Below are 9,605 nucleotides of genomic sequence, written 5' to 3'. Positions count from 1 at the left end.
GCATTGTTTTATATTTTCTCCGTATCTTCCAAGCCCTCTCCCAGTGCTAGTCATTTCTGATAACCTTTCCTGATAATTAGTTAGTTCACCATATTGTTTATGAAACTATCATTTTTCTATTTGCTTTCATTCTTGCTTTTTGATACAGTTTCATTCCAGCAGATCTGTTATTTATTTTTATTTTCTTCTGGTTATACTTCGTCAGAAAAGCGTTTTAGTCTAGTCGTCAATATCTATCCATCCAATCCTATTTATTTGTTTCCATCCTCAAGGAGCCCCCCAGGGGCACAGCGGTATGTCTGCGGACTTACAACGCTAGAAACTGGGTTTCGATACCCGTGGTGGGCAGAGCACAGATAGCCCATTGTGTAGCTTTGTGCTTAATTACAAACAAACAAACCATCCTTAAATAATTATTAATTTATTTTTTTTGTTGCTAAGGTGGTTTGTGACCTTCAAGTACTGTGTGTGTTGTTATAGCAAAATCACGTCGGGCCATCTGCTGTGTCCACTGAGGGGAATCGATCCCCTGATTGTAGCGGTGCAAATTTGAAGACTTGCATACAAGTTTTTAGACCTACTTCTATTGCAGTTTAAATTTACTTACTTCTTTGTTCCTGCTTTACATAAGGACAACTACAGGCTAAGGTATTACATTATAATTTTGGTTGTAGCATAACCTTCAAGTACTATCCCAGTCTCTACCTTAATTTGAACCAACCATTGCCTTCTACTCTTTTATATATATATACATAACTTTTCTCCGTTAAATTTCTTCTTTAACCGTTGTATTCCTTCCTGACTTGTTTCTTGGATTCTTATCTACTCCTTTGCTCTTTATTCATTGTTTTATTTCCATCTAACTGGTTTCGTTTAATATTTATCCTTAGGCTGTTTTATTTCTTTATTTTTTTCTCCATTCGTTCGTGAGCTGAAGAATGTGCAGGATTTAGACACCTTAAAAACCCTGGCTTCGACTCTAACTACTACCATAACTTTAACTTAACTTTAAAAATATATATGATTTCTGATCTGAATTTTCTCCATGAACGGACAGGTCTGTTGACCTAACTTTCTTTAATTTTCTACTCTTTTCCTCCAATATTTTTTAACATCCTTCACTTCTCATCTACAGACCTTTTTTTTTCACTTCGGTTCATTTTTCTGTTCCACTTATTTTCACCATTTCTCATTCGCCCCCAGTGGCACAGCGGTATGTCTGCGGACTTACAACGCTATAAATCGGGTTTCGATACCCGTGTTGGGCAGAGCACAGACAGCCCATTGTGAAGCTTTGTGCTTAACTACAAACAAAAAAAATTCTTATTCGTATTATTTAAATTTATTTTTCACAGTCCTTTTAATGGATGTGTCTTTCATTGCTACACTTTCAGCCATCTTTTTCAGGACTTTAGGTAATCGTCTTTCAATTTAAATAGTTCTTTTAAGGACTCATTCTAACCATGTGTGTTGTATCATTCTACTGCTATACATCTGGTTAACATCACTCCACCGTCGATCATGTCAGTCTTGACGATTTTCATTTTAATTAGTCGAGAACATCATGATTAATGTTTTTAAATAAGTTTTTATCCAGCATCTTACTCATGCTGACTACAACCTGTTATTGCAACTTTGGCAGGTAGATACCATTCAACTACGGTGTGCTGTTTTGCGGTCTAAATTTTCCCATTTCCTCTGAACATATTCTCGATTCATTACAGAAGACAATTATTTTAGTGTATGATGTGTATTGAATCCTGTTTAACCTTTCCCTTAAACATATCTCTTTCATCAAAGCTACCCTTCAATCTTCTTTTCACGCCGACTTCTCTCCTCCATTCTGGCTTGACTATTGGAAACTTTCCCCTGTAAAGCTGAAAAGCTTTATACCTAGCCTCTCCACAATTCACCGTAATCCTGTGCAGTTTTTCTTCTCAACATCATTTGTAGACGTTCAAATCTCTCGTTGCAAATAAACTCTAGTTTTCTGTCAAGTTCTCTAGTACTACTCACATCGATTCTGCTATCTCTCATCAGATCTATTCTTCTCTGCATAGGCCATCCAGTTCTATCACATCCGTCATTCATGTTGCTGCAATTCAAACTTATTTTTTTATCTCGATCTAATGTTGCTGTTCCCAATTACTCTTCATTCTCTCAACCTCTCCAAATCACCTCGTGAAACAATAAATATGGGAGATGCGAAAATAATCAAGATATCTCCAGGAGAAAAACCTTGATGAAATATAGTAGGGGATTACGGGTACCTTCTACATGGATGTTTCAATACACCAGATCCCATAGAACTTTGCAAAAATTGTATTAACTTCTCAAATGCAGGCTAAACAATTGTTATGAAAAGGACTTTTTACCTCCTTTGAGAAGAAACCACTTACACCACACAAGATAAGGGTCAATCTTTTCATCTTCAAACCATTCGACAGCACAAGCATGCTTCTCGAGCACGCACTAAGTCTCAAATGAAATTCAATATCAACCAATAATCAACATTTTTGCTTCATCCTTTTGAATCTTATTATTGAATTCCTCTCGTATCTATAACCAGTTCTAACAAGATTCAACAACGTCCTTCGACGACTATCAGGTACCGTCTTGTAGAAACCATTGTTATCAACGAACAGTGCAATAATTCACAGTTGGTGTCATTATTCTCTGCCGTTGGCTCTTTTGTATAGTTTGTTCAAATTAAAAATCAATCTCGGAAATTTGAGTTAAATACACCAAAGGGACACAATTTAACACAGGTTGTTCTACCTCTACTTTGAAATACTAAAAAAAAAATCGCCGTGCAGATTTACTTTCCAGTTGTTACACATAAATACACACACAAACAACAAACAGACTAATACACCCTGGCAAATGCGAAAAGATTTTCTAGCACCTGAACTTCCGACTTATGTGTTAGCTTATGTCTGAACTGGCTTCTCTATGAGCAGTATTGATTATTTCATAGACACATAGTAGCATAGAACAAACCTGCTTTATTTTATTTTTTCTCTTTTTTTCTCTTTTGGTCTGTTGTTAACGCACATCTGCGAAATGGGCTGTCTGTGCTCTGCCCACCATGGGTATCGAACCCCGATTTCTAGAGCTATAAGCCATCAGACTTACCGCTGAACTACCGGGGAGGGGAAACTTGTGCTCTTTTAATCGTTGATCTTTTTGTTTTCGACTTTCTTTGTGCTATAGCTTCTATTTCACCCTGACTTGTTAGATTATATGTCGTACAGAGACAGAGAGCGCTTGCATTGCTATTTTTGCGCTTGTGATATATTTGTGTGCTAGTTTATTAGAGTATTCCTTTCCTTAAAGACATCTGTTCTCTTAAGCACTAACAAAATGAAACTAACATTTCGTTTCATGGTGTCGGGTGAAAGGATATGTGTTTCATCAGGTTATTAAACCCTTCTCACATCATAAATATAAATTGTTTTCAATTGCAGACAGCTACACAATACCCATTATCTTTGGTGTCCAGAATTCCTTGAATTCATCGCTCAAGAGATATATCTTTCTGGAATGCCAAGCATGCGATGGAGGATTTCCATATAATAATGTATGTCATTTGAGACTGAATATGGCTAGAAACACTAAGCTGGAAACAAAATCTCAAGTTGAAGGCCCAAAAAAAACATTTGTAAACAATTATCAATTTCATCGTATAAACGCGATAAATAAAGGTCAAGAATCCGAAGCTAGGTCGAAGAAGCAAAGAAGAAGTAATAAAGGAGACAAATTAATATTTTCTATTATCAATCTAGCGTTGTTGATGTAACTTGAAACTATGTCTTGTTATCCTATGATAATACTTTTCATGTTACTGATGTTTTTAATCTGAACGTATGCGCACACGGACTAAACGACCAGGTCAAAGACCTCTAGAACTCAGGTATAACCATAATTAATTTTGAGCTACTGACCAGAAGGAAAGCAGCCACTTAGACGCACGTGCACCTGTCGCCTTAAAGGTTTTGTCTAGCTTTGAACCTAGTAAGCATATTGACTGTCACTCTTACAACATACCCACAGCTGAATGTGTGGAACGTGTTCAGTTGCTTCACAAAGCGAACAACACTCAGACCGGTACGCTAACCATTACGTACTCTTAGTTTTATATTCTCTATCGGAACAATATGAAGTGCTAAATCAGGTTTGAAAGATAGTTAGTCTCATACGTTCTTTGGCACAAGAATGTGTCCACAAATAAAATCTACAGCTTAAAGCTAAGAGATTATGGACATTTCAGAATTTCATAAGGGTAAAAAATGATTTCAAGTATTAAATTAAAGCAACTTCTTAATTATCAGGCTCGGATTGGCTCTGTGATAGAACTCTGTATTTCGGAGCTGGCGAAACGTATTTAAATCTGTGCGATACCACAAAGTATTCCCTGTACTTTAATCTGTGGGAGCATTATAGGAGTGATCGTCAATCCCTTAGCATGGATGACAGGTGATGGTTGCCGCTGACTGGCTGCCTTCCCTCTGGTCAGTAGTTCAAAATTACGAACGGTGGAAAATAGCCATTAATACCTTTGCCTTAAATACGATACAATACAATTATTGATTATTTTGTATTCTTCAATTATGCTAAGACAAAGAAACAAAAATAGTATAAATTTATAGACGTTAGTAAGAAGGAAAGTTAGGACTAGTTCTGAATTAGTGCCACTTTTCTTCCGCTACAATTGCAAATCAGTTTTTTTTAAAAATGTGTTAATATTACATGTATGAAAAAAAGACTGGACATCTTAATGCGTAATAAAAATTATTATGTATTAAGTTGTCTAATATTTTACATATTAAGTTGCATAAGAACCTATTTATTAATATTAAATCTAACACTAATATTATTTGTAAAGTGTCACTCAAGAAAAGAAAATTAAAGTTTTTAACAATCTATACACATTTGTGGGAATTATAACACAATAAATTGTTGGAGCAATAAAAAACACTCAAATCTGGCTATCTTCTAAATACGTAAATGAGATGTGGTTTTCAATCGAATTTTGTTCATTTAAATGCATTGTTGTGTTGTGAAGAGATATCTTTATGATGAATCCCGGTTTTAACCGTGCAGGAGTAGTGCGTGTAGCTCATTATTGGAGGTAATTCTTAAAATGTTGTTTTTATGTAGTGATAGACTTTTCACTTAAGTTTCGAAACACCTTAACTTACTAATAACACAATGTTATGTAGATTGGATGAACTTCAACACAAATATTATGTATGCATCAGCCAACGCATTTGTGTTCTGTTTTGTTATCTCACTATTACTGTGTTGGTTTTAACTTTTAACTATTTAAACATCAGACTAGTGTCCACACAGAACACTAGCTATGTTGATTTTAACAGTATATGGCGCGAGAGTATGTTATTAGATCTCAAACATTTAACTTCAACAACAAGTAAGATTTCAAAAAGTTTTGATCTTTAAATATCTATTCTTCTAATATGTAAAAGTAGCGATTTCTTTCTTTTTTGTGTGTCTGAAATATTTATGTCTCCGTCTGGCGAATGTTGTGATGTTGACCTAAATCTTAGCTTTAGTTTATGTGATATAAGTAAATGATATCCCTCGTTCTTCTACAGACTATGACTTTAGAAATCATCAATAGGCTCCTCCCATTGTTTACTTTAATCAAACAGACGACACACACTATTCACAGATCATATACAATGTGTTAAAATTCGATGACGAGGTACCCACTTTGAGACTAATAATGGTTGGAGACGGCTTGAATGGGTAATGAAGAAAAACTTTAATATAAGTTTAACATAACATATCTACAATGTGCGCTTAAACACCTAGCATTTCATTACGACAATAGACGTTGTGTTCTAAATTTATAATAATTTGCTTTTTTGTTGTTGTTGTTAGAAAGGTTTTACTAAAAAGTAAAACTTGAAGATAGCTTTTATATGCAGAAATACCTGTTAGCTGAGTTCTGTGCAAGAAGTTTTGCACAGTTTTGTACACCATAAAAAGTAAAATGTAAAACTCCCCCAAAAAAATAAAAGTCAAAAATTATGTTTTTAAGAATCTTTTACACGTAAACTTTGGGAATTGTGTATCATTATAGTTTGTTACCCCCCCCCCATTATAAAAAAAGAGAAAGAAACAAAATTTAAATAATGAGTTAATACTATGTACAAAAGCTTGTTCCCAAACATTTCAGATATTATTATACAAGTATTCAAAGTTTATAATTCAATAATTAATTCGTTCACATGATGTATTTAAAGAGCTTGCAAAGACTAACCAGTTGATCCAAAAAAATCTTGTTACTCAGCTCCTAAATTACATATTAATATTGTTACTCAGTCCTAAACTACATATTGATATTGTTACTCAGTTCCTAAACTACATATTAATTAACTTGAAAATATACATTGCGGAAGTTTATTATGAAAGATGTTTTAAATTAGAACTCTAAAAGCAAGTGTTCAATGGGAAGAAAAACTGGCATACCTTCATACTAATATGAAAGAGAAGTTATTTCTTACTTCTAAGTTTTCGTATGTTTTATATTTTAAATTTTGGGGTGATTTTAAACAATTTTAAATTGTCTACTTTTCATTCTGTAATTCTATTTGTTTATGTATTTTCTTTACTAAAGTAGCATTAAGTGGGCCTACAGGTTCAAATAATATTTTTGTGAAGTTCGTGTAATTGGAATGCTTTCAAATTTGCTTAATCTAATTTTAGATTAATTTTACTTTGTAAGTTTATCTCTCTTGTTTTTTTACATTAAATATGCCCTTTTTTGTTTCTTCTACTACAAATTATAAATAACAGAACAATATTATGATAATTTTAGTACTTTAATAATTACACACCCGGGAGTTTAGCAAAAGTTTCAACCGATTTTTTGCTTTGACGTAGCGTTGTCGTTGTAAGTGTTCGAGATTTGGGTACAGTAATCCCTTACATGGTTGGCTACAGAAAATGATAGAGTAACACCAACACACGGGATAGTAAAAGGTGGAGTAATATATTAACAACTTCGAGGGAATTTTAATGGAGCATCTTGCTTGATTTTCTATAAAAACTGAGAAAAATGCAAATACTACATATGATGAAAACAATTATTAGGGTGATAATACATTACCGGAGAACAATAATTATTCTACATTTGCTATTCACTTATGGGACATCTTTTCATTATCAGCTTAAGAAAATGTGAGAATTAATTTAAGTCCCTTACACTGAGAATTAATAGCAGGACATAGGAACAAGGTTTCAGGTTCTATACAACCCTCAAAACTACTTAAGAGATTAAGTCAAACATCTCAACCTAATGGCCATTATTACGCACTAATGCTGAATACTGTAGTTTCTTCCATTGTATAAGGTTGTGCTACGGAAGACGATGTAATTGTATTCTACAGACATTTTTACAAACCTTCCACTGGATGTAGACTTACTTCTAAGGCTATGTTTGAGCAAATCAAAAGTGCAAGTATCCACTGAAGCTGCATCATAGGACTTCACAAGTATTTTGTGAAATGGGGGCTTGGTGAAGTAGGACGGCTCTGATTCAAACTTAGTGTTTTGGCGAAGTAGGACTGTTGTGATTCGAATTTAGTATTTGGTTCATTAAGACTGATTTGATTCGAAATTAATGTTTGGTAAGATAGAACTGCAGTGATTCGAACTTAGTGTTTGGTGAAATAGGACTGTTCTGATTCAAACTTTGTGTTTTGGCGAAGTAGGACTGTTGTAATTTGAGCTTAGTATTTGGTTTAATGAGACTGATTTGATTCGAACTTAGTATTTGATAAGATACAACTGTAGTGATTCAAACTTAGTGTTTGGTGAAATAGGACCGCTGTGATTCAAACTTAGTGTTTGTTAAGATAGAACTGCAGTGATTCAAACTTTGTGTTTGGTGAAATAGGACTGATGTGATTCGAACTTAGTGTTTGGTTAAATGGAACTGCTATAATTCGAGCTTAATGTTTAGTAAAACGTGACTGCTGTGAGAGCTAACGTAATTCGAACTAAGTGCTTGGTTAAATGGAAATGATGTGATTGGAATTAGTGTTGGTAAAATGGGACTGCAGTGATTCGAACTTAGTGTTTAGTGAAATGGGACTGATTTGATTCAAACTTAGTATTTGGTTAAATGGGACTGATGTGATTCGAACTTACTATTTAGTTAAATGGGACTGATGTGATTCGAACTCAGTGTTAAGTGAAATAGGACTGATTTGATTCAAGCTTAGTATTTGGTTAAATGGGACTGATGTGATTCGAATATAGTGTTTAGTAAAATGAAAATGATCTGATTCAAACTTAGTATTTGGTAAAATGGGACTGGTGTGATTCAAACTTCTCCAGCTTTCTTTCTCATTAAAACACCTGTTGATTGCGATGAGTGGCTGCAAGCTCATGAACTTTGATATGTGAACCTTTGTCATCTTAAAATCATTGTTTATTATCGTACCAGATGGTAAGCACAACTACATTACAATGACTGTTGCTTTCATTTTGCAGAAGAGGGCGTTGCCCGAATTGGTTTAGGGTGTAGTTTAGGAGCCCGTTCCTATTTTAAATACTCTGCTATGCAAGTTTTTGTGATTCCTTGGGGAAAATTGTAGGCTACCTTGGTCAAGAGCTTGTATTCTACAACCATAAGTCGGGAATTTGCTGTGTACCAAATATATAGGTGATAAATATGCCGCTCGTACACTCAGGCTCTAAACTATGGTGACACGCCACAGCATAATAAGGTGATCATTTTTATAAATCGCACGTGTGATATAATGATAAAATAAAATATAAATAAAAGTACGCGATCTATAAAATCGACACCGCTGTTGTCTCACACTCTATGTGAAATGTTATTAAAAACTGACGGCATTGTTTTTATAGATTAAAATATTAGATCTAGTATTAAGTTAGGTCATTAGACTCATAAAGTTTACTAAGAATATTTTTCACTGATGTCTAGGGAAATACAATTTAATCACTGACTTCACGCATCTGACCGTAAATTTCATTTTCCGTTCCACAAAACAAAATTAATTTACGAAAGTACGCACATCACACGCTTCGAGTGTTGTTTAAAATCAGTGAAACGAAGAAGGAGTTAACGTTCTCCAGATGTGGTTCTCTGTATGTTGCTATTGTTCCGAACTATGGCATTATTGTTTGTTAAACAGAGCAAGTGATTTAGTTCAATACATTTAATGTTGTATAATAAACCAATGCTCTGGGGTACACTGCATAAATGATAAAACAATCTCGTCAAAAATTGCGCTTAAAATTTTTAAAGAATCAATTTTAACGCCAGTATCATTCAAAACAGGGAAAAATAATAGGTTTTCTAGATTATTACAAGTAAACACATACTATTCTCGAAATATCCCATTTCCTACAAATAACTGTACAGTTCATATGATTAAATCAAATAGATAAGGCAGAAGAGGACATAAGTGAGATAAGATACAAGGTGATATTTTTATCCGGGTAAATTAATATTTTTTCTCTAAGCTTTTTGAATCTGAATGGTTTGTGCATTTATAATTTAAAACTTCAAAACATTTGCAGGTGTTCTGAAGAAAAAGTCCAGTTTT

Source organism: Limulus polyphemus, unplaced genomic scaffold, assembly GCF_000517525.1.
Source record: "Limulus polyphemus unplaced genomic scaffold, Limulus_polyphemus-2.1.2 Scaffold232, whole genome shotgun sequence".
Taxonomy (NCBI): Eukaryota; Metazoa; Arthropoda; class Merostomata; order Xiphosura; family Limulidae; genus Limulus; species Limulus polyphemus.
Note: the sequence above shows the minus strand (reverse complement) of the source record.